Source organism: Rhinoderma darwinii, chromosome 3 (assembly GCF_050947455.1).
Source record: "Rhinoderma darwinii isolate aRhiDar2 chromosome 3, aRhiDar2.hap1, whole genome shotgun sequence".
Lineage (NCBI taxonomy): Eukaryota > Metazoa > Chordata > Amphibia > Anura > Rhinodermatidae > Rhinoderma > Rhinoderma darwinii.
This window is the reverse complement of record NC_134689.1, coordinates 36580120-36608069: the sequence shown is the minus strand read 5'-3', so window position 1 is coordinate 36608069 and position 27950 is coordinate 36580120. Positions and strand designations below refer to the sequence as shown.

General features: G+C 35.7%; 1 long non-coding RNA gene across 2 annotated transcripts in view; it reads left to right on the top strand.

Moving 5' to 3' along the window:
* Positions 1–27081, top strand: part of LOC142750951 (uncharacterized) — a 45664-nt gene extending 18583 nt beyond the window's left edge. Inside the window, exons 2-4 of one of the 2 annotated variants that reach the window (XR_012882650.1) lie at positions 18818–18928; positions 22513–22580; positions 22709–27081. This is a non-coding gene — a long non-coding RNA (uncharacterized LOC142750951). Of the gene's footprint in view, positions 1–18746; positions 18929–22512; positions 22581–22708 lie in introns of those variants that run through there. The other variant, XR_012882649.1, reaches the window with a different exon arrangement.
* The last annotated feature ends 869 nt before the right edge of the window (positions 27082–27950 follow it).

The window sequence follows — 27950 nt, the reverse complement described above, 5'->3', positions numbered from 1 at the left end:
CCCTTCTCCAATAAAATAACATGCACGTACCTGGTCAGCTACATGATTTAACAGAAAGTGGGAGTCATCAGAACAGCCCACCTTCTTCCATTGCTCCATATTTTAGTTCTGACTCTCACATGCCCTTTGTAAGCACTTTGGAGTAAACAGGGGTCAGCATGGGCACTCTGATCGGTCTGTGACTACACAGTCCCATAAGCAAAAAGCTAAGATGCAATGTATGTTCTGACATCTTTGTATCATACCCACCTTTAACTTTTTCAGCAATTTGTGTTACAGTAACTCTTCTTCAGACAGATTACCCCTTTGCGACCCATGCGCATCAATGAGAATTGAGCTCCTATGACCCTGTCATTTTTTCACTGGTTGTCCTTACTTGGACCACTTATTTTTAATCATTTTTATAATAAAATATTTAAAGAAAGTTGACAAAATATTGTTTTTAACTGTAAATGAAAAAAATTGCACATTTTATTTTAGATACACTAAATGTTTTAAAAATAAGAAAATTCAAAGTTTTCCTTCACTTTTAATTTTATTGTAATACATGTAAACTAATGTGAAAATTACATTAAATTAAAAAAATTAATTGTCATTACATTTCAGATAGTGACTTTTATTTGTTATGTGATTTAATTAATTAGATTTTTTATTTTATAGTCAACCAGTTAAAAAAAAATCTGAATTCCAAAATTGCAAAGAAGATAAGACCATGTTCCACCTAAAATGTATCTCTATTTATTTTCTGTTTTGAAATTTTTTGGTAAAAAAAAAAAATTATAAAGGAAATTATGCTTTGACAGATGTCATTTATTTCTGTGAGATAGAAACTATTTAAAAAAAATATCAAAACACAATGAAAACAGATGAATACATTTCTAGTAGTTATTAGAAATGTGTTAAGTAAAAATTGAAATGTAAACCTGTGGGTTTTGTACACAGGTTTTCTTTTTTCAAGATCTACTTTTTCAATGCTCCGGAAATAAGTAAAAGTTGATTTGTTGATAATTTATCGAAATTTCTGGCATTGTCCCTAAAAACTATTTTGCTATTACTTCTAATATTTCAGACAGCTATTTTGTGTGTGCGTGTGTATATACACACACATATATATATATATATATATATATATATATATATATATATACACTTGTGTATATATACATATGTTCAGAATAAATTTGGTTACATTGTGCACATTTAAAAGTAACCACTTATAGTAATAAAAATATCCCCCAAAAGTTATTGATGGCCTATAATTTGTTATTTTTAGACATAATAAATCATGGTCAATGTTATGGCAAGAATTATCTTTTTGAAGGTGTGTAAGTTATGATTTGGTGTGCGAATACTGTAATGTGTGTTGTGATTTTATAAATAGTAAGAATATAGCTGATCTGCATAATAACTCTTTATTTTTGGTAATAATTTCTTTTAAAATAGCTTTACCAATAATACAAAATAAATTTATTTATTAAGTGCAATTTATTGCTCTTAACATTGTTTTATTATTACCTTGTGTCATTAAGTCCTGTAATATAAATATTATAATACCTACATTTTATCCAACCCGTTAAATGTATTTGCTTACACAGATGTAAAACTGAATTTTTATTAAAGAACTTCTTAATAATTTTAATTGTGTATACTCTTATATCATAACTAGTCTAATGAAATTGTGAATATTGCATGTAGTGACTTTTATTCCACACACACATAAAAAAAAGGATTTGTGTGAAAACCTTATAATTAACTCCTTATGTTAAGTTAGGTTTCTAGTTGATACTGTATTCAAGCTTAAAAATAAAAGGCAATATGTAATACACATAATCTTTAACTATTAACAGTGGGTGTTCTGATTTTTGCAGCCTAATGGTTATAAAAATCTAACAAAAACATTAATTCTAATTAATCTTTAATATGATAGGCAATTTGATGTCAGGGTTTTCTTGACACTATAAAATTTTAATAGACAGCAATCCCAAAGACAAAGAAATAGCTTACTACAGAAGTAGCCGTCTTTATCTTTATGCTTAACTCATTAAATACACAGTGGCAAGAAACTTTAACTTGACTTTTTCAATGACTTTTCAATGGCTTTTGTTGTGTGATATCACGCTGCAGCAAGTTATCAGAATCAAGTTAAAGATGGCTACATCCGTATATCAATAGATAGATAGATAGATAGATAGATAGATAGATAGATAGATAGATAGATAGATAGATAGATAGATAGATAGATAGATAGATAGATAGATAGATAGATAGATAGATAGATAGATAGATAGATAGATAGATAGATAGATAGATAGATAGATAGATAGATAGATAGATAGATAGATAGATAGATTAGATAAGATAGCTACTTCTCACTAAATAAAAGAAAGATCTTTGCTTTAGTGTTATTTTGCTAAATAAGTTGTTATTATTTTAACTAATTGTAGCATTAAACTAAATTGCAATATTGATATTTACTCTGCAAAGTAAAATATAGTATAGATAGTGAATTTAATTTCATTTTGGCAAGTTTATGCAATTTGTTTTTTATATTAAATGTCAGACAACCTTTTATAGCAATTTTATTTTAGAACAACTTTATTTTAAAAATTATAATAGAAATATTCAGGATAAACATGGTTATCTATTTAATCATAATATAATAATTGACATATTATTTATATATTAATTTATTCATTACATATTTTATTTATTCTTTTATTTTATCATTTTAATTATAGATTGTATTAGAAACTAAAAAATGTATATAGAAGTCTGCCATATAAAAGATATCACAAGTGAGAACTTTTTTCAGAAGCCAGACTTTGTAGTTTGCATTAAAAATAACTTAACTTTTTAAATGTATAGTGCAACTGAAATAATCAGAATCTTGCATGTTTGATAAAATAATGACTGTCGATAAATGTTTTTTTTAAACTAATAAATAAGTGGTCTGCACCAATTAAATCTTTACCTAAGATAAATATCAAAATCCTAATATTTGTTTTATATTCAATTCTAAAATATAGACCAGGAGTTATTAACCAAAATATGAGAATATATACAGTAACTATAAAAATCCACTGTGTCTAGAAGAACGAAGGGTCCGATGCCAATATTGAAGTGGTTTCTTTACTGTAAAAACACTGAGACTCTTTGCCAGAAGAAGTTGTTATATTTAAGTAATTGAAACAGTTTAAAAAAGGGTCTGTGTGCCTTTCTTGAAAGTAATTATAATATGGTTATGGTTACTAGATTAATGGAGAGGTTGTTAATTCGGGGATTCATCCAGGGATTGCCATATTTGGGTAAGAAAGCAATTGTCTCCCTTAAAACAAGGAAAATTGACTTCTGTCGCAGGTTTTTTTATTTCCTTTAACATGGCACAAGAATAGGTTTAACCAGATGGATCTACAGATGTGTTCTTTCTTAACTTTTCTCTAAATCCAAAATATCCCAAGATGTAGGACATGAGGAGTTAAACAGATATGTCTAAAAAAAAGTATTCTTCCGACAGATGCCTTTAATGAATAACCTCTATCAGCCATCCATTACCCACAGACTTCCTTGTTAAAAATAATAATTTTTACTGGATGGCTATGACGGATGCCTCTGACAATGCCATCCATCAGCCATTTGTCGCCCAAAGAATCCTATGTTAAAAAATATTTATAGGTTTAACATACACATTTTTTTACTGGTTGGTGTGATATTGTATTAAATTGGTATAATGACAAATCTTCGAACTAAACACAATGCAAGAAAAGTTAAGGATTGACATACTGTACTGTATGTCTTCCTTGAACCTTACTAACTACAGTATGTTAGTCAGTTTCTATGATAAATGAAGCATTACATATATATTAACTTTAACTTTTTCTTGTATTGGTATTGATTTACTCATTTATTTAGACATTGTATTATATAAATATTTCCTAAATGATCCAATAAAAATACTAATATTCCTAAATATTTATGATAATTAGTAAACCAATTACTTTGAATATGTTATTTACTATTTTTAATGTATATATATATATATATATATATATATATATATATATATATACTTATAATATATATTTAACCATGTAATGCTGATGATTGCTTACAATAGAAAAGCCTGTCATATTTAAAAATGTGAAATCGTTATAGATTTTTTTTGTTAACCCTTTCGCTGCCATAACAATTTTTGTACACGTTTAATACACATAAATAAAACTTGAATTATAAAATGAAAAAATTATATCATAAGCCCATACCCATACATTTTATGAATGTGGACACCTTACACATTGTAAAACTGCCATCCAGTACTTTACATTCATGGGTGCCTCTATTTAATTTTGCATCAAAGTGTAAAAATGTGTAAAAGTGCATAAAAAGTGCATGTTTGTGGCTAAAAGTCTAAAATGTATCACACTTCCTAAAACTTAAAGTTGAAGATTTGCAAGTTCATGTAAGCCACTTATGTCTATGTCTACATGCATTTATCTTCACATAATCACCAGAACTAAATAGACCAAAATCTCTGTGATTCAGATGCCAGTAAACATCTGAGTCACTGAGTTAACAAATGGTCTGGAGTAGGGGATGATAATAAACTGGCAGAAATTATAGTGGAGTCCTATGCCGGCTCCTGGCTGGCACAGATTTTATTCAGTGGCACACAGATGTGGCATGGGCCTCTTAATAACTTTGTCACATCTTACTTCAACTTGAAATGTCAGTCTTAATAAATCTCCCGCATTGTATGCAAGATAGATAGGAACCAGCTTCATACTATACTAATTAAATACAGCTTTGGACAGATGGCATGATTGCATGACCAAGATGGAGGCAGTCACCATTCCTAAAAGCATAATGCAAATGGCAGGTGCAAATCTGCTGTGACTGCAATGCAAACAAATACAAATATATAATATACTAGTTAATAAAAATTTTTTATTTAAAATTAAGAACAAATGGTCCCAAGATGTTGGAGCTATGACAAGTCTCAATGAGAGAATATTTTTAATATCACATCTGATATTCTATTCTATGTCCAAAAAAAATCATTCATTTAAAAATGCAATTTGATCCACACTAAATACTGTTCAAAAAGCTGATTATCAGGGGATAAAATGAAAAATAGCAATTTTAACATAATTATTAATTTCCAGAAAAACTATGGAAAACTGTTCAAATGGATCTCTGGAAAAGCTCCAACTTTTGTGGAGTAGAAGTGAGCAATTAAAGTTGTTATTATAATATATAAATAATTATTTTATAGAGATGAGAATGTTATATTGCAATTTAATAGATAATTGAGACCATAGTTAAAGGCATTATTAGACTCTGGAAAACATATTTTTCATAAAATAGTTTTCTTTATTTAAAATAATTTCTAGGTTATTTCTTTCTTATCAGTCCAAACTGGAATGGGTGGGGTTTTGGGGTATTATTTCTTGATAAATATAAATAATAATAAGAAGAAACATTTACTTGAAACATGTCTGTGTCTTTCACTTGAAACATGTTTGTTCAATTTGTTCCTTTCCTGTATATCCTTACATTGAGAAAAACATTACATTTACAATCTAGGTTGCATCCTAATAATTCATGTCTAATATTATAAAGGGTAAAATGAGAAACTAAATATAATGAAAAACAAATTTATTTTATCTTATAATAAATATGAATGTGTTTTAAATTTGGATATTCTTTGTAGTACTGTATATAAAACCTTTTTAATATTGTTGATTTTGCTGTTGTTGATGATGATGATCTAGTATTGCCTTAAAGAGGCTCTGTCACCAGATTTTCAAACCCCTATCTCCTATTGCAGCAGATCGGCGCTGCAATGTAGATAACAGTAAGGTTTTTTTTGTTTTTAAAAAACGAGCATTTTTGGCCAAGTTATGACCATTTTTATATTTATGCAAATGAGCCTTTCTTATGTACAACTGGGCGTGATTAAAGTTATGTCCAACTGGGCGTGTATTGTGTTCGTTACATCTGGGCGTTTTTACTTGTTTTACTAGCTGGGCGTTGTGAATAGATTTTCCTAAATAGTCGATGCAAATGACAGTCAGTATAATCTTCAAGCCATCAACGGTTAGAGTATAATGCAAATTTTATTGAACAAATCTCCTAATGATAACAGATTTTTTTTTAGAAGTAAAAAACTCAAAATGCACTGTTTCAAATTATTATGCACAACAGAGATCAAAACATTTTAAAGGTTGTAAAGAGAACTAAAATGGTAATTTGTTGAATTTGCAGTATCAGGAGGTCATATTTACAGAAATCAAAAGCTCTTTCAATCAAAAAAAACTTAACAGGCCAAGTTACATGTTAACATAGGACCCCTCCTTTGATATCACCTTCACAATTCTTGCATCCCTTGAATTTGTGAGTATTTGGACAGTTTCTGCTTGAATATCATAGCAGGATGTCAGAATAGCCTCCCAGAGCTTCTGTTTTGATGTGAACTGCCTCCCACCCTCATAGATATTTTGCTTGAGGAGGCTCCAAAGGTTCTCAATAGGGTTGAGGTCAGGGGAACATGGGGGCCACACCATGAGTTTCTCTCCTTTTATGCCCATAGCAGCCAATGACACAGAGGTATTCTTTGTAGCATGAGATGGTGCATTGTCATGCATGAAGATAATTTTGCTACGGAAGGCACGGTTCTTCTTTTTGTACCACGGAAGAAAGTGGTCAGTCATAAACTCTACATACTTTGCAGAGGTCATTTTCACACTGTCAGGGACCCTAAAGGGGCCTACCAACTCTCTCCAAATGATTCCAGCCCAAAACATGACTCCGCCACCTCCTTGCTGATGTCGCAGCCTTGTTGGGACATGGTGGCCATTCACCAACCATCCACTACTCCATCCATCTGGACTATCCAGGGTTGCACAGCACCCATCAGTAAACAACACGGTTTGAAAATTAGTCTTCATGTATTTCTGAGCCCACTGCAACCGTTTCTGCTTGTGAGCATTGTTTAGGGGTGGACGAATAATAGCTTTATGCACACTTGCAAACCTCTGGAGGATCCTACACCTTGAGGTTTGCGGGACTCCAGAGGCACCAGCGGCTTCAAATACCTGTTTGCTGCTTTGCAAAGGCATTTTAGCAGCTGCTCTCCTAATCCTATTAATTTGTCTGGCAGAAACCTTCCTCATTATGCCTTTATCTGAACGAACCCGTCTGTGCTCTGAATCAGCCACAAATCTTTTCACAGTACGATGATCACGCCTAAGTTTTCTTGAAATATCCAATGTTTTCATACCTTGTCCACTATTTCATGCTTTTCGGCAGCAGAGAGAACCTTTTTCTTTCCCATATTGCTTGAAACCTGCGGCCTGCTTAATAATGTGGAACGTCCTTCTTAAGTAGTTTTCCTTTGATTGGGCACAGCTAGCAAACTAATTATCACAGGTGTCTGACATTGATTACAATGAGCCAAAGAGCCCTAAGACACAATACCATCCATGAGCTGAATTGAAAAACTAATAATTAAATGTTTATGACACTTAAATCAAATGTGCATAATAATTTGGAACACGGTGTATGTAGCAAAATACATATAGTAGTACACATGGCCTTTTATATAGATCACTGTAAATAAAAGTACAGCAGCTAGTATATACTGTTGTAGTCAGTATATGATGGTGGCAATTAACTATTATATAATTAAGTTAAATTAAGTGAAATTTATTAATTTCTTTGGAAATGCAATAGTAATATTAGAATATTAGATAGATAGCTAGAAATGTAGGCAGATACATAAACATGAATTATATATATATATATATATATATATATATATATATATATATATATATATATATAGTCAACTAACTATACATAATTACCAATTATATGTAAATTGATTATTGCATAAAAAAATTATATTTGCAAAAGGGAAACAACTTTAATGAAATAATGTATAAAACTTTTAATTCTCATAAATATTGATATTTCTCTTACAAATAAAAATTAGCTGCAGGTACAGGAGTCTATACATACACGTGTACATGCAACTAATTTTTATTTTAAGAGAAAGATCAATATTTATGAGAATTAAAATTTTTATAAATTTTCTCATTAAAGTTGTATCCCTTTTGCAAATACAATTTTTTTTATGCAATAATCAATTGACATATAATTGGTAATTATGTATAGTTAGTTGAATTTTTATGCTAATAACTGACAGAAGTTTTATTATGTGCTCTAGAAAGTTTATAACATTTTGTTTATTATATTATACTGATTGTATACCAAGCAAGATATACTAAGCAAGATATAGTCTATATTTTATATTATATTCTTACTAAATTTATATAACAGACTGAATATTGTATGTTATGCCATTATATCAAGAAACAGATGGAAATCACATTTATCTTTATTATAATAAAGTCTTGAATAGACGTGTATGAGCCATCTACTGGCCTTATACAGTACTGCAAGTATTCTAATTTTTTTCAATTTATTATTGTACTATATACCTTTATATATATTTGTATAAAAGCAAAGACAACGCACTTACATGTTGTATACAAGCACAGGATGAGCAGAATCAACTCATTATCATTGGAGGGTGGGTGATTTAATGACAGTCGCAGCTCTGTTATACTGCCAGAAGCCTAGATAAGGCGGCATAGCAACAATATATATATATATATATATATATATATATATATATATATATATATATATATATATATATATATATATAAAGTACACAATCCAGCAGCACCAGTCAAAGTTGTGGATGGGTGCACACCCTGGGAGTTTGATCACTGCTCCAAATCCAAGTATAGTCATCCAAAGACAGGCAGCACTCCAAGTTTTAGTGAAAAAATGGCTTTTATTTAGCCCTTGTGCAACGTTTCGGCTCAGCGTATGGAGCCTTTTTCAAGCATACAAAAAGTGTGTAAAACAGTGGTATATATGGGGAACAGACACATGATCCCATTAACAGGTGATTAGCATAAACAGTAGATAAAAAGCAGTAATACAATCATTACAATTTAAAAAAAATCATACATGTGAATACGTAGTGATCAATGTACAGAGTAAACCAGACGAATATAAATATCGCTGGATGTATAAGGAGCATAAGTGTTAATTGATAAGCATACTATTAAACCCTCACATGTGTAAACCATAGGAAATAATTAAAAACAATACCATGTGGTACTGTGGATCCGTTCCAGTGTGTATCCGGCATTCTAAAAGTTGATGGGCGCTTGTCAGTGACGCTGGTCCATGTATTTCCATGTATCAGCGGTGCATTTCCGCGCATGCGTATCACGGTCTCGAAGCCGGCAGTGGCCATCTTGGTGAAGAAGTCTACATAAGGGTTTATTGTAGTGTATCAGCGGCGCACGCGCAGAGCACTTCGAACAGCGAATTCCTGAGCCGAAACGTTGCACAAGGGCTAAATAAAAGCCATTTTTTCACTAAAACTTGGAGTGCTGCCTGTCTTTGGACGAATATATATATATATATATATATATATATATTTAACTCCGTGTGCATCATACCTGTCACTTCCCATCTCTGGGGGCGGTTCTATACTCTAACCCTTCCTGGAGGCTGTAATTGTCTATGGCATTTCTCTGTTATTTGACTCCCATTCATTTTAGCTGTTATAAGAAACACCCTGCTGCGCTGTCTATATGGAAAATATAGAAAGGAAGTGTATACCTCCAATATGGCTGCTGTAAAGGGAAGTGTCCCTATTTATATATATATATATATATATATATATATATACTGTATATTTATGTGTGTGTATATATATATATGTATATATATGTATATGTGGTGTATGTATGTATGTATGTATATATATATATATATATATATATAGTGTATGTGTATATATAAGTGTATGTGTATATATATATATATATATATATATATATATATACACACATATAATATGTGTGTGTATGTATAATACATAATGTATCATGTGCCAGGGAAGTAGCAACACGGCCCTGGTCATGAATATGGTTGTAAACAAAGCAGGACAATTCGCATTGCCCTGCTTTGTTTGGAAACCATGGAGACAGGGGATAGTTATATACATTATTACCATGCCGACCCATTCTAGCCGGGGGCGAGCGCCACACATCCCCCGCTGTGAGCGTACCGCCAGGGTTAAATAGCCCTGCGTCGGTACGCTCAGATGCCGAAGCTAGCTGGAGCTAGCTGAAGATGACCTCACCACCAGCTGGGACCTGCCTGCCTCCCACACCACCACGAACGGGCTCACCTCTCCTGTCCTGTCTCTTTCCTCCAGCGACCTGCTGCTGTCTCCTGCTATGGCTCCTGCTTCTGCCACCAACGAGACACACTAAGTATCAAGTGTAGCAATAGCTACACTTAACCCTCTCTCTCCCTGTCTCCTCCCTGAGTTAACCCTTGCTTTCCTGAGGAATCATGTGTTCTCTAAGTTAACCCTTGCTGTCCCAGAGTCCCTGAGTTAACCCTTGCTGTCCCAGAGTCCCTGAGTTAACCCCTTGCTCTCCCTGAGTACTGTCCCCTGAGTTAATCCCTTGCTCTCCCTGAGTTAACCCCTACTCTCCCTGAGTACTGTCACTAAGTTAACCCTTGCTTTCCTGAGTAGCCCTTGGTGCCCCTGCCCTGAGTTAACCCCTTGCTGAACCCTGTTTACCTTTGCTGACCTAAGTAGGCTGCAGTGACCCTTGACCTGCACATCCCCATGTACACCGAAGCCCATTCCCCTTGTTCCTCCTTATCCCATATTAACCCTTAGTGTATAGGGAAAGTTATATTAGGAGGGAGCGGGACAGAGATAGTGAGCGTGTGAGAATTACAAGTAACTTATGTGTATTGTGTTGTAACGTAACTGTATTCTGTGTATGTTTAGGTAAATGGGTGGCAGTATAATTAGGATTGTGATACCGTGTTTATACTGTACTGTGATTAGTTACTGTATTTTATAGATGAGTTATTACTGTATGTTAATAAATATTACCTTTATTTACTATACAGTCTTATTCCCTTGAGTAGCAGCAAAAGCAATTAGATCGACATTAGTATAAGGAAAAGGCAGGGGAACTAGGCATAACCCTAGTGACCCTGATTATAAAGGCGGTAGTAATAGTGGGTGTCACCCCACCCCCTTTAACAGCTGCTCCCTGGTAATGTTTTTCTTTAATCTGATTGACCAGAGAACTGGTGCAGCTTGAGAAAAATCCAGGAGATGGGAGAGGGAGGTTTGGATTATGGACAGTGGCATAACTACCGCTATAGCAGCCATAGCGGCTGCTACGGGGACCGCAGCATGAGGGGGCCCGTGCCACCCGCCGGCACGCCCCCCCCATGGCTGGAGGCTCCGCTAGCAGCCGCTACGGCTGCTACAGTGCGACGCCACTGAAGGGGTTACATGTGGGATCGCTGGTACGCCCAGCCATAAAGAGAATGGGGGACCGAAAGTCCCCCGAAGTTCTCCATGACAAACATCGGACTTCCGGGGTCTGTCTGCAGCTCCATAGAAATGAATTGTGCACTGGTCGCGCTTGTGCGCATGCGTGACCAGCGCACATTTCATTTTTATTGAACTGCGCAGAAACCGGAAGTCTGAGGTTAGTCATGGAGAACTTGGGGGGACTTTCGGTCCCCCGTTCTCCTTATCGCTGCCAGTGATCACACATGTATCCTCACACATCATCTCCTTTGTAGGACAAACTATAGGCCATTTTTTTTGGGGGGGGGCTATATGGCGTTATTTACAGGGGGGGGGTCTGTATGGTGTTATCTACAGGGGGGTCTGTATGGCTTTATCTACAGGGGGGATTCTGTATGGTGTTATCTACAAGGGGGTCTGTATGATGTTATCTACAGGGGGTCTGTATGGCCTTATCTACAGGGGGGTCTGTATGGCATTATCTACAGAGGGGGTCTGTATGACGTTATCTACAGGGGTGGTCTGTATGGCGTTATCTACAGGGGGGTCTGTATGGCGTTATCTACAGGGGGGGTCTGTATGGCGTTATCTACAGAGGGGGTCTGTATGGCGTTATCTACAGAGGGGGGTCTGTATGGCGTTATCTACAGGGGGTTCTGTATGGCGTTATCTACATGGGGGACTCTGTATTGCGTTATCTACAGGGGGGACTCTGTATGCCGTTATCTACAGGGGTATTCTGTATTGCGTTATCTACAGGGGGGACTCTGTATGCCGTTATCTACAGGGGTATTCTGTATGGTGTTATCTACAGGGGGGCTGTATGGCGTTATCTACAGGGGGGCTGTATGGCGTTATCTATAGGGGGGATTGGGGCTGTAAGACGTTATCTACATTGGGCTGTGTATGGTGCTATCTATTGGGGGCGCTGTGTGGTGGAATCTAAAGGGAGGCACTATCTACAAGAGGGGGGTTGTGTGATGCCCAGCGGAGGGGGGCCCCAGTCAAAAGTTTGCTATGGGGCACAGTCTTTCATAGTTACGCCCCTGATTATGGAGGATGTTAATCTATGGTCGTTGGCAGAACATAGAGCATGGGTAGGGTGGTAGACAGAGATGAGGAAGATGTAAGGAGGTGCAGCACTTTGGAGAGCTTTGTGTATTAGAGTAAGGCCTCATGCCCACTTCAGTTATTTTCTTCAGTGTGCTATCCGTTTTTTTAATGGATAGAACACTGACACATTCATTTCTATGGGGCCATGTACACTTCCGTTATTTTAACGGAACTGTGTGGGCGTTCAGCCAAAAATAGGGCAGGTCCTACTCCTGTACATTTTTGAAGGGAACAGTCTCAGCCATTTAATTCATTTGGTCCGTTGAAAGAACGAACTGCACACGGAAGCCATCCATGTACAGTTCGTGCTTCAGGGATCCGTCATTAGTGGCTATTTAAAATTAATATTGCTCATTTTTGTGATTTGTTTAGAAGTATAAATAGTATGATTAGTACTACTATCATACAAAAAATTCCAAATAAGCATTAGTTATCCTACTAGAGGCATATTATATGCTATATAAATGATCTAGCTTCTGAAGATATTGGAAAGGTGTCTGAAAAAGAAAAAAAATTGTCTGTCTGAAATGTTTTCCCCAGTTGTCAGTGAAACACTGATATGTAGACAAACCTTCGGACAAAATCTAAATATAACATTCTAATTATATTTTAAATATTCCATAAATGTGTAGTATAATTCATAAATAATTTAGTACTTGCTAGTATAAATAGTTTCTCAGACCTGAAATTTCATAACTTTACCTTTGAGCGTCAATGTTCAACTAAACGAAGAAAGAAAAATCATATTTTCATCATAGCACACACTGCATGAAACTGAACAGTCTTTTTTCAGAATTTTCCTGCAGATGATGATTTTATTTTTTAACTTTCTAAATATCAACATTTACATTAGTACATCGTTTTTCCTTTTGGTCCTTTTTTAAACATGGGTTTTAATAGAACATTGCAGATGCCCAGGAGGACTGAGGTGGGAACAACATGGCAAAGTAATCAGATGCCAAGTAATATTTTTAATCTTATTTTCATGGCTGTGTCATTCAGTCTCTGGTCAGATTCATTATTCCATTGTAGAAGAAATGAGGAAAGACTCTGTTATAGCAAATATTGCAGATGACCTTGCATTAGCTATTAAGCAGCTCTCATCTAGAAAACTGAGGATTGTATCCAGAGCTTCAGAGAAATATTTCTGTATAAATTTGAATAATGGAAATCTGTATATTAAGGACAGGATAGACAGAGAGACATTGTGTGAGACAGAAGATTCATGCTACCTAACATTTGTTGCTGTGCTTGAAAAACCTTTTGATAATTGTAAGATAAAAGTTGAAATTCAGGATATAAATGATAATTCTCCACAGTTTTTTTATGATAAAATATTTTTTTAATTAATTGAATTTACAGCAGTAGGGACAAAATTTGCTTTATAAAGTGCAGAAGATCCAGATATTGGTATTAATTCAGTGCAGACATATAAGATCAGTGATAACCAGTATTTTACACTCACTGAGAATATCAGAACAGATGGGAGTAAATTTCCAGAACTTGTCCTAGAGAAACCATTAGATCGAGAGACACAAGGCACTCATGAAATAATACTAACAGCCCTGGATGGAGGAAATCCTATCAAGTCTGGAACAACATTACTGAATATAATTGTTACAGATGCCAATGATAATGCCCCTATATTTACCCAAGATATGTATAAAGTCACCTTAAAGGAAAACATCCCAGTTAATGCTTAAGTAGCTCTTAGGTAGATAGCTCGGAATTGTATTCATTTTTTTGAGAAAAATATTTTACAGTATATACATATATATTTATATAAAAATAAGTAAAGAGGCAGCACTCACAAAGGCTTATAGTGGCTTGAGAAAGGCTCAGGTTGTGTGAGCCGAAACGTTGCACTTTTGGGGGTCAATAAAGCACACTCTTTTTTCACTATAAGCCTTTGTGAGTGCTGCCGATTTACTGCTTTTTGTCTAGAGGGACAGTGGTCAGTTCCCTAAGGCTTGCACCCCCTTTCATTTAAGCAAGATATAGTCTATATTTTATATTTTATTCTTACTAAATGTATATAACAGACTGAATATTTTGTATTGTGTATGTTATGTCATTATATCAAGAAACAGGCAGAAATCACACTTATCTTTATTATAATAAAGTCTTGTATGGACGTGTATGAGCCCTCTAGTGGCCGTATGCGGTACTGCAAATATTCTAATTTCTTTGAATTTATTATTGTACTATATCCTTTTATATATATTTGTATAAAAGCAGAGAAAAATCCTGGAGATGGGAGTGGGAGGTTTGGATTATGGAAGATGTTAATCTAAGGTCGTTGGCAGAACATAGAGCATGGGTAGGGTGGTAGACAGAGATGAGGGAGATGTAAGGAGGTGAAGCACTTTGGAGAGCTTTGTGTGTGAGAGTAAGGCCTCATTCCCACTTCAGTTATTTTCATTAGTGTGCTATCCGTTTTTTTAACGGCTAACACACTGACACATTCATTTCTATGGGGCCATCCATGTGCGTTTCGTGCTTCACGGATACGTCATTAGTGGCTGTACGTTTGCCTTTTTTCAGTGATTTTAAATTAATATTGCTCATGTTTGTGATTTGTTTAGAGCACCCCCTTTTTTCACTCTAAGCCTATGTGAATGATGCCTATTTACTGCTTTTTGTCTAGAGGGGCAGTGGTCAGTTCCCTAAGGCTTGCACCCCCTTTCATTTAAGCCTGTGCTGCTGGATTCTATTTTCGTGTATGTGTGTATATATATATATATATATATATATATATATATATATACATATATATATATATATATATATATATATATATATATATATATATATATATATATCTCTATAACTACCTCTGGGGATATAAGGGTAGATACTGTATAGGGCACCAACTACTTTCTTCTTGCTTCCTAATGTTTGATGCTATGGTTTAAAATCCTCTTAATCTTGTGAATGTTAAAATATAAATATAGATATACATGAAGATTCACCAGTATTTTTCATTATCAGCAGCTGTTAATTCTGTTTTTACCAGAAACAAATTTTGCCTACATTCTGCAGATGATCCAGATATTGCTATTAATTCAATATAAACTTATAAGCATACAACATTTACCACTTACTGGAAACATCAATCCATAACCAGCAAGTTTGCAAAACTTAAGGCTTCAGATAAAGAATGACAAAATAGTTGTTCAGTTTAACATTTGTGAATGAAGGAAATCTGTGAGATGTAGAACTGTTTTAACAATAAAATGACCCCGTTCCATAAGCCCAACAGAGCATAGAAACATCATAAAGGGGTCCCCAGCTCAAGACCCTCTTTTATTAGCCACAATGGAGAGCCACTTACAGAAAGTAGCTATTGCTCTAGTGAAGTAAGCACAGATCTCTATCACATGGTCAGTCAGCCATAACTTTCCCTGGAAACATCAGCTATTCACCAGGGGCTTCAGAAGCCGGACCATAATGATCAGCATATAACCGGGCTGGCTTTATTGCCTTGATGAGACAAAATAAAGAAATCAAGCTTATCAATGGCAATAATCAATTTTTAAAATGATAATATAACTGTAAATGTTACTAAAATGCCATTACCAGGATTAAGATTTTTTTTTACCTAGCGCAGAAGATATAGATTTTGGGAGTCATTCACACAAACAACAGACATAGAATTTCAGTCACAATCATCACTTAATATTGATTGAGAGAACTAAAAAAGATAGAAGTTTCATTACAGCAACTGCATTTGAGAAACCTTGAGAATCAGAAATAAAAAAAAATCAGGAATTAATATTGACAGATAGAGGAAAAAACCTCTTAGAAGTAGAACAGTCCTGTTTAACCCCTTACTGACCAGGCGATTTAGCGCGTTAATGACCAAGGATTATTTTTTGTTTTTTCGCGGTCGCCTTCCAAGAGTCGTAACTTTTTTTTTATTCCGCTGACATAGCCGTATAAGAGCTTGTTTTTCGCAGGACGAGTTGTATTTTGTAATTGCACCATTTTTAGATGCTTATAATATATTGATTAACTTTTATTAACTTTATTTTAGGAGAGAATTGAAAATAAGCAGCTATTCCAGCATTAATTTTCACGTTATAAATTGACGCCGTTTACTATGCAGCGTAAATAACATGTTAACTTTATTCTATGGGTCGGCACGATTACGGGGATATCTAATATGTAAAGGTTTTATATGTTTTCCTACGTTTGCACAATAAAAACCCTTTTAGAAAAAAATTACTTGTTTTTGCATCGCCGCATTCCGAGAGATGTAATTTTTTTATTTTTCCGTCAATGTGGTCGTATCTGGGGTACATAGGACTTATAGATTAACTTTTATTTAATTTTTTTATGGGGGGAATGGGAGAAAAGAGAGAATTTTGCAGTTGTATTTTGTGTTTTTTTTGGACGCCGTACATCCGGTGGTTTGATTAATGTGTTAATTTTATTGTTCAAGTCATTACGATCACGGGGATACCACATATGTGTATGTGTTATTTGTTTTGACACTTTTACTAAATAAAACCACTTTTTGGGCAAAAAAAGTTGTTTTATTTTATTTTGACTGTAATTTTTATTTTTATTTTTCACAAACTTTATTTAACTATTTAAAAAATTTTTTTTTTAGTCCCGGGGACTTCACTAGGCGATCTGCTGATCGCATATATACCAAAGCATTATTGCCTGTCAGTGTAAAACTGAAAGGCAATCTATTAGGCTATGCCTCTGGCGTTTGCTGAACGCAGACATGGGGGCCTTTGTTAGGTCTCCGGCTGCCATGTAAACCCGCCGGAGCCCCGCAATTTCTTTGCTGGGGCGCCGATAGGGGGACAGAGGGAGCTCCCTCCCTCTGTCAAGCACATTAGATGTTGCTGTCGCTATTGACAGCTGCATTTAATGGGTTAAACTGCCAAAATCAGAGCGCGCTTTGATTTCGGCAGTTGCGGCAGGAGCCAGGCTGTGAATAATAGCCATGCTCCGGCCGCTGATCGCGTGGGTATACTGGCAGTACCCACGCGATCAGAGGACGGATATATCTGTCCTTTCGTGGGAAATAACTCCTGCACAGGATGGATATATCCGTCCTTCGTCGTAAAGGGGTTAAAGAACAAGTCATTGATGACAAGATAACATTCCTCTATTTAATAGAGACTTTTATAAAATCATTGTAAATGAAAGCTCCAATGAACTCTACAGTATGTATAATACATGCAACAAATGATGGACCCAATACCCAGTAAATATCATGAATTGTTTATTACATTGGAGTGTTCAGTGTCAGCCCTTCAGTTCAAGAAGTTAAAACATAACTAAGTTGTTGCCTTTTTGTCAAAGCTGGAGTTCAATAAATAATTAAAAGGTAAAGAGAAATATGACTTCTAACAACCATACAAAACCAAATAAACCTACAAAACTGTCACCATTAGATAAAGCATATTAAAAGTTTTCATCTGGGAGAAAGAAAAAATAAAGGTCTGAGCTTTAGATCTGAAAAAACAATGTTATAAATGTTTTGTAAACCCCTCCACTATGAGACGACAACTTATCTCTATGGGTCTAAAAGTAAATTAAAAATAAATCACAATAATAGGAAAAAATAATTATTAGACAAACAAACAACTGTAATCTGTAATAAAGGCAATGGTGATACACACAAAATGCTTCAAAAATATAGTTTTATTTGTTAGATCTTCTTTAAAGTTTTTTATTAGATATGTTTTCTGCAGTTTTTCCTGGTGTTAAAGAGTGAATAACTTGTACTTCTCTTCTCACATGTAATCATAATATCTGACGCCATTGTTGTTTCTTGAAGTTTTTTTTAAAATAGTACAAGATCGAGCAGACAGTGCAGGAGTTGTCACATAGCAAAAATCCAAGAATTTAGTAAGTCATATCTGTAGATCTGCATAGCCCTATATTTTATGTTGTTCTTACCAAAACAACTATATTATTTGTATATTATAATTTCATTGTTTGTTAAAAAAAACCACACATTTTTATATAAAATTGTAATCATAATTTCTCTAAGTGTATTATATTTAATATAATATCTAGCTATAGAAGTAGATAGTAACTATATTATCTTGAAGAGAATTCTTGAACTGCAGTTCTTCAATTTGGCCTCTGAGCGCCGCTGTTTAACCAAAAAGAACAGGAGAGACCTAGAGATCCACTGCTTTCTCATCATTCATATACACACTGCAGATCTGCATTTGCTGTAGTAGGAAGTATATTTTCTGCTCTCTATATATAGAATATATAATCTGTTTATAACCCCTGTAGTTGCTGGATTATAAACACTGGACTAAAATAAGAAAGTGCATTTGAAAGATGGAAGACTTGAACAATGACTGAGGTGATATCCTATACAAAGAAATGGAAAATACTCAAATGGCAAGTAGCATGTTTCTTCTATTTCTTGGCTGATTCAGATTTGTTATTCAGATTTATTATTGTAGATGATTTGGGGTTAGATCTGGTAAACTGAGGATTGTATCCAGAGCCTCAGAAATATATTTTATCTGAATCTGGATAATGGAAATCTATATATTAAGGACAGGATAGACAGATAGGCAATGTTTGAGGCAGAACCTTCCTATTTTCTCACCTTTGACGCTGTGGTTGAAAATCCTTTAAATATTTTCAGGATAAAAATGATAATTCTCTATAAGCTTAGTGATAATTGGTATTTTACACTCACTGAGAATATATAACTTATGAGAGTGAATTTCCAGAACTTGTGTTAAAGAAACTATTAGATCAAGAGACTCAAGACATTATTATTTTTATTATTATTATTATTATTATTATTATTATTATTATTGACAGCAATGGATGGAGGAAATACTGTTAGACGTGGCACAGTCTTTGTCAAAGAATTTGTTACTGCACTGTTTTTAAGTAATGATTTCATTTATTGATGGGAAAAATGCTGTTCTGCCCGACTTTGCTTTTTGTGAAAAAGTAATTGCACTTTCGCTACTAAACCAACCAGTTAACCATATTCAAATGACAATTGGGTTCAATTTTACGAGCCACAGCCAGGCATTATAACTGCCAGACATGTCGAATCTAATCATCACTTATATATAACCAGTCTGGCAATGTGAAGTCGTCTAGAAGCAGCACTCTCAAAAAGCAGCATATGATGCCACGTTCTAAAGAGATACAATTACAGATTCCACACAAAGTCATTGAGATCTACCAGACTGGAAATGGTTACAATGCCATTGCTAAGGCTCTGGGATGCCAGAGAACAACAGTGAGTGCCATTATCCACAAATGGTGAAAACTTGGAACAGTGGTGATGCTTCCCAGGAGTTACTGGCCTACCAAAATTTTCAAGAGCGCATTGACAACTTATCCAGGAGGTCACAAATGTACCCAGATGAAAATCTAAAGAACTACAAGCCTCACCTGAAAATGTACATGATTCCACAATGAGAAAGACACTGGGCAAATATAGCATCCAAGTGAGAGTTGCGAGGTGCATTCCACCATAAGAATATCATACCAACTGTCAAACATGGTGGTTGTAGTCGGCTGTTATGCTTCTGCAGGATCGGAATGACTTTCCAAAATTAATGGAACCATGAATACTACCTTCCATCAGAAAATCCTGAAGAAGAATGACCGCCCGTCAGTTCGTGACCTAAAGCTCGAGCGCGGTTAGGTTATGCAGCAGGGCAATGATTCAAAGCACACAAGCAAGTCCACCTCTTAATGGCTCAAAAGAAGCAAAATTAAGGTTTTGAAGTGGCCAAGTCAAAGTCCTAACTTAAATCGCATTGAGATGCTGTAGCAAGACCGTAAACAGGTATTTTGTATGAACACAACAAATTGAGAAATTACACTAAATAAGATTGTGTATGACGTGATTAAAAATGATGAACTATCTGTCCAAGCCAAGGATGGAGGAGACCTTGTTGCCCATTCTAATGTAATAATGAAAATATTTGATGACAATGCTCCAGAAACTTCCTTCACATCCTTATTGAGTCCTATATATGAGGATTCTCCTCCAGGTACAGTAATAGCTCTAATTGATTCTGATTGGTCAAGATTCTGGGAATAATGGTGAAATTGACTTTGAAATAACTGTAAAAGTACCTTTTGAGTTAATGTCATCCTTAAATAGACACTACAAAACGGTTTCAACTAGTGAATAGTTGGATATAGAAAAGACATCAACTTATTATATCACAATTTTAGCAACTAACAGATGATCTCCTCCCCAATCAAATAGAAGAACCATGAGCTTAGAAATATCAGATGTTAATGATACCCTACCATTGTTTATCAGAAATACTTATATAGCAGGGAATAATATTCCAGGAGCCCTAATATACAGTATACAAGCCTCAGATTCTGACACTGGGGACAATGCTAAATTATTTTTTCAGTTAATAACACTAACCCAGGTCTTCAGATATCCTCTTATCTTTCCATTAATAGAGAAACCAGAGTCCTCTAGTCTCCCAGATCATTTGATTATGAGAAGCAAAATGAGTTTTGAAAACAGTTAACCACTCGAGACAATAGAGCCCCAATTCTGAGCAGCAATGCTACATTAAGTTTCAATATAATAGATCAGAATGACAATGCACCAAAGATCTTGTATTCATCACCAGCAAATTTAGGCTTATCTAAGTTTGAGATGGTTCCTTTTAACTCTGAAGAAGGTGTGTTATAACTAAAGTGGTGGTAGTGGATGAAGACTTTGGACATAATTTAAGACGCTCTCTTTTTTTCCTTCAACACTCTGAACAACCTTTTTTTTTACTTAGCATGTAGGAGAAATAAGGACATCATATATCTTTTATGAAAAGGATGTATAAAACACAAGGTAGTTGGGATGGTGAAGGACTATTGTAACCGACCTCTCTTTCAGCTACAGTGACCTTAAGCATCATTATTAGGGTATGTGCACACGATATCGACAATTACGGCTGAAATTATGGAGCTGTTTTCAGGAGAAAACAGCTCCTGCATTTCAGACGTAATTGCTCGTACTCGTGTTTTGCGAGGCGTCAATTACGGACGTAATTTGGAGCTGTTCTTCATTGAAGTCAATGAAAAACGGCTCAAATTACATCCCAAGAAGTGTCCTGCACTTCTTTAACGACACTGTAATTTTACGCGTCGTCTTTTGACAGCGACGCGTAAAATTACAGGTCGTCGGCACAGTACGTCGGCAAACCCATTGAAATGAATGGGCAGATGTTTGCCGACGTATTTGAGCCGTGTTTTCAGGCGTAATTCGAGGCGTAAAACGCCTAGTTTATGCCTGAAAATAGGTCGTGTGAACCCAGCCTTACAGACAAATTTTTATCAATGCTGAGGACCCCCAGTCTTATTTACAATCATATTTAATCACAGCCCTTGCATTGCCTTCCTTGTTCTTTATTATAACCATTAGGGTATGTGCACACACAAAATCCAAAACTTCTGAAAATTCAAAGCTGTTTTCAAGGGAAAACAGCTCCTGATTTTCAGCCGTTTTTTAAGCAAACTCGCGTTTTTCGCTGCGTTTTTTACGGCCGTTTTTGGAGATGTTTTTCTATAGAATGGCTCCAAAAACGGCTCAAGAAGTGACATGCACTTCTTTTTCATGGGCCTTTTTTTACGCAGCTGTTTTCAAAATGGCCGTGTAAAAAAACGGCCAATCGGAGCAGAACAACGTTTTTTTCCATTTCAATCAATGGGCAGATGTTTGGAGGTGTTCTGCTTCCCATTTTTCGGCCATTTTTTGGCCGTTTACGCCCCGAAAATCAGCCGAAAATAAGCCGTGTGAACATACCCTTATAGTAGCTGCTATTACGATTCCAATCTCTATCCTCTTGTTCACCCCAAACTGCTTTCCATGTATGGTAATAGAACTGTTCCTCTGCTTTACTCATACAATGCCTTTGTTGCTCTGGATGTTAAGTGACTTCATCTACTTGACAACAAATGTCCCTGTTTTAAAAATCTAACAGACACTAATGATTCTGGACTTGGACTTAAAACTGAAAAAGAAGCTGTGCCCGATGACTCTGTTGTGCAAGTAAGTGATGTAGAGATTTTACAATTAATTTAATTATAACATATTCTTAAAATTTGTGGCTGGCAGGTATTTGAGTAAAAAAATTAACATTACACACTTCATTAACTGTTTAAACCTATTATTATTAGATGTAGAACCACATGGCATGACACCATACCTGCAAGTGGAGCAGCCCAACAGCACCTTTGGTACCTGGCTAATCCCCTATGGCTCTGGGCTACATACCTCCCATATGAATGAAGCTACAGCAACAGAGACACCAACCACGTGACCATATTTTTCTTAATACACGGTAGCATTTTGGGATTGTTTGTGTAAAATTGCCTAAACATAAAAGACGTAGCATAGCATGCACATTACTAACCGAGAAGCAGTTTAAAGTTTATTGCTACTACATACTGTATGTAAGAGAATTTGAAAAGTTATATTAGGATATCTGTCTAAAATGTAAACTACCCCTTAAAAAGTTGCCATCAGGTTATTCTACTAATTGATATCTATTTATTGTAATGCAGAATGCTTTTATTTCGGCATCACATCATTTACATATTGTTCATTTTATACCAGTTTTTGACCACTGAGAAGCTGTTGCCTACTATACCTGAGTCAACAATGCTGTCAAACCGCCACATACTGTACCATACCACGACTGAAGCTCTATGTCAATATCATGAAAGCCTGTATATACTGAACATTTGGATTCCCTGCTATGGACACTTGCTCCACTCACCTCCATATCCATAAACCCTCAATACAATATTCCCACAAAATTTGAGGTAGTGTCAAATATTCAAGAGACCTAATTTCCCCTCATTCTCTATTAGTTTCCATATGTCTTAACACCCTATTTTACCAAGGACAAGTTTGTGCTTCCTGTTTTGATGAATGGATCGGCTCATCTTTAATATGGTTGACACTTTCACATCCATTTGTGATCGATTTTGGAATTTTTCAGGAGAAATGTTCTACTCTCTCCAAATAAAACTTCTCATTACCTCCATTTTTAAATAAAACACATGATGTTTAGTTTTTACCTTATTTATGAAATGCTGACCATCATGGCATGGTCTCTTCTATCTACTCAAACTTACTTTCTACCTCCTATGATTTTTCACTTTCTTATGTGGCCAATTGAGAAGCAGACTTGAATTCTATGCTAGAACAATCTATATGAGACATATAACTGCAAAAGAGCTAAATCAACACCAGAAATGTTCTGATGCTGTGGGTTTTGGCCCTTACCAGAATCTCCCAGATTTCATCAGGCTACCAGTCCAACGGCTATAAGGACAACAGAGGATGTTATATACAACTGGTAGTACTGGACTTTCTGGACTTTCATACAAGGATTGGACAGTTCTCATTCTTGCCTTGCTTGATCTCCCTCAATGTGAAATACTGTTTTAAGATATTTGCTCCTTTTACTTTTTAACATACAATAAATATAAATTTATAAAGAACAATAAAACATATTAGGTAAAGTAATACAGAGAAGTGCCAAACTGGAACTAAACCCGGTGTCCTGTTCTAATGTCAGGATCCTTATACTCTACTATTGTGTACCATAATATAGTCCGAATCTTATAATAAAATATGCTGTTCTTAAATTGGCAATCAATATTGTCCTGGGTACGGCATTAATACTGTGTTCATTTATTTCTGTACCTTATAGTGGTGAACAATATTACTATATACATAGAAAAATTGCCAGGGGGGGGGGGCTATATTTATCCTATTTTAGAGCAATGTTAACAGCTGACCTTTACTATTGACTACAGCTAGCACTTTTACTTAGTGCTGATGATTTGCATTGGGTTGCTTTTATCTCTTGTATGGCATAGGAACTTTGATACTATTACTGGTTGGCACACATTGTAGTTTTAAATTCTATGTTGTTTGTCCCTACTTGATTTAACTGGTTGCCGACACAGGACAAGTATGCTCGTCCTGAGCGGCGAGCACTTCGCGCATTAGGACGAGCATTCTCATCCTGTGTGACAGCCGTCTCTGCGTGCTATTGAGAGTGGGGCAGGGGCTGTAATACACAGCCACGGCCCGCTCTGAAAGCGGAGAGGAGAGAAACATCTCTCCGCCGTTAACCCTTTGAACGCCGCAATGAAAGCTGATCGCGGCATTCAAAGAGAGGGGACTGCACTTTGATTGCGTCACAGAAAATAACTGTGACACGATCAAAGCCCACAACCTGTATGGCCAGACAGCCCAGAGTCCATTGAAGGACCCCAGGGCTGTCTGAACTTATTTCCTGTTGTTACGGCATACTGAGGTATGCCCTAACAACTGCCTGTGTACAATCAGTACACAGGCTAATGTACTGGCATATAGATCTATGCCAGTACGTTACAGTTACAAAATCAAAATCAAAATGATAAATCACTTTATGGGATTAAAAAAAAAAGTTAAATGAATGTAAAACATTTTTTATGATAAATAAATAAATAAAAAGTTAAAAAAATACACAGAAACACACATTTTTTATAATAAATAAACTTTTTAAAATAGAAGTCCAAAAACATGAAATAATATAGACATATTTGCTATCGCCATGACCGTAACAACCTGTACAACAAATGTCTAACATTATTTATGATGATTGGTGTATGGTGTAAAAAAAAAAATATTAAAACTGCTGCGCAACTTCTTTTTTTCGGCATTTTCGCCAAAATAAAAATGTATAGAAATTAAACGATAATGTATTATGTACCAAAAAGTGGTACCTACATAAAGTACAACTCGTCCCGCAAAAAACAAAGTCTCATACAACTACGTCGTACCAAAAATAAAAGAGTTATGAGCGTCGGGATGCAAAGAGGGAAATGTAAAAAAATTGCTCTGTCCTCAAGGCCAAAATTGGCTGTGTCCATAAGGGGTTAAATAAAGGTATTTTTTTTATAATTTAATTATTCTACTAGGTAGTAAGTAGTTGGAGAAAAAAACGGTTTTCTATTTCCTCTGGCAATTTTTCTATATATTCAAAGTTTTTTACCCGCCAACTACTAGGGTCTTTTTCTATTTTTTTGTTAAGCAATATTACTACATTGTACAGTTTTTTAACACTTTGTAACCTTCACTTTTTATGAATGCTCTAAGACTATTTGACTGTTTATAGGTTGCATGGATGAAGTCTTACAGACTTTGGAAAAAATTCTAAGATCGGACTAACTGTATATCGCCCATTCCCCTTATCACTTTAACATCAATTATTCTGTCTTTCCAGACTTCATACTTTGCATGCTAGTGCATTCTTATTGACCTAGCACATTCATTGTGTTCTAGATTCCTGCTGTTATTACAATGTATCCATAAAACTTTAAATAAATGTAGAGGGATAACGGAGCCTCCAGCGCAGATGTTAAAAGGCCCTAACTTATGTGAAAGCTTACATGTACCATCTTACAGTGGTTGAGAAGTTTCTAATAAATATTGCTCACCTATGAAGTACATGAAATACATAGAAGTGCTTATTCATACTGAACTATATTGTAATGATGGGGGTAGGGAAACAGACAAGTGAGCCCTAATCTACCCGCCACTCAGTCCCTGCCTACTTGCAACGACCCACCCTAGGCGACGGGGTCCAACTGGGCGACAGTGCCTATGCTCAATAAGTGCACGACGGACAAACAGACAAGGGTACACAGAAGCTAAGGGAAATGGGGCAGTTGCCCACGGCAACACTGTGAGCAACAATAGAGGTGAACGAGACGAGTCAAACCAGGAGTGTGTGAGGTACCAAACACAGAGCAGGAGAGTAGTCAGTAAGCCAGGGTCAGTGTGAAGCAGGGACAAATAGTTCAAGAAGCTGCAGCAGGGCCAGGAAACCAAACAAGAAGAATCACAAGCAAGGAGGAACAGGAAAAGCAGGTATAAATAGACAGAGGGCGGGAGCTAACTCCATCTGGCCAGGCTGTGATAGGCTCTCCCACTCCTAAGCCTGCCATCCTGAGTGGTGGAAGATGGAGTCAGTCTCACAGACATAGAAGCAGGTGCAGACTGATTACCTATGGGCGTTGACACAGAAGCTGTGCCTGGCAGATCCTTTACATATATAAACATTTCTCTGTGTGTGAGAATGTGCAAGCAGGGAAAGCTAAAGACAAGCGGTCATGTGATTATATCATGTGACTGCTACTGCTATAATACAAAAGAGACAGGACTGCACCAACTATGTATACGCCTCCGGGCCCCCCTCAGGAAGGTTAAGAGCACAGATGTTATCAGTAAATGTTAGTACTATTTATTTCATGACAGGTGGGCAATATATACAGTCTAAGAACTTAGCCAACCCCTGTAAAGAGAATGTATCACCTATAATATTGTTACCTTGAGGAATGGGACAATTTTTGCCTTGAGAACCAGAACAATTGTTTTATTTTTTTTCTTTCAATTCCGGTGGATATAACTTATATGTGTATACATAATATGTATATATGATTTAATGTTTTGGTACTTATATTTAATAAAGTATATTCATTGTAAAATATGCACGTTTATGTGTTGTTTTTTTTCTGCTTTTTTTTTAAACATTACTGTGTTTTTATTTATACAAAATATGTGCAGCGATCGTATCACAGGAATTCCATGTGACGCGATTAAAGGAGGGTCCCCCCTCAGTCTTTCCCTCAGCATTGATCACGGCATTAAAAGGTTTACCAGAAGTAATCAGTGGTTCCTCTGATCTCCGCCCGTTAGAGCGGGGTTGCTGCTTTCTATTACAGCCGTTGCCCCGCTCCACAGTAGCAGTGACCGCACAATCAGCTTGATGACTATACTTGTCATGATGTGGCAACTGCCTGCCACCACCATAATTGTGATTAGTGTAAAGGGTATACAAGAGCTCTACGCACTATATACTGTAGATACTAAACACATTTGTTTATTTCAAACTGTTCATAAAAAAATCATATTTTTGTGAATACTATAATCTAACTTCTACAAATAAAAATATAAATGATATTTAAAAATATAGGTATTCATCTATTGCAAATATCATTGCATGCCATACAACACAAATGACAACAGAAAAATAGCATTTTGAAAGCTTAACCCCTTTACGACAAAGGACACATATATCTGTCCTATGCAGATGCTAGTTCCCGCATAAGCACGGATATATCCGTCCTCTGATCGCGTGGATACTGCCAGCCTGCCGCAACTGCCGTAATCGAATTGCACTCCGATTCCAGCAGTTTAACCCATTAGATGCAGCTGTCAATAGCGACAGCGGCATCTAATGTGTTTGACAGAAGGAGAAAGCTCCCTCTGTCACCCCACAGTAGCCCCCGCAAAGAAATCGCGGGGCACCATTTGGTATCCATGGCAGTTAGGGGCCTAACAAAGGCCCCCGGATCT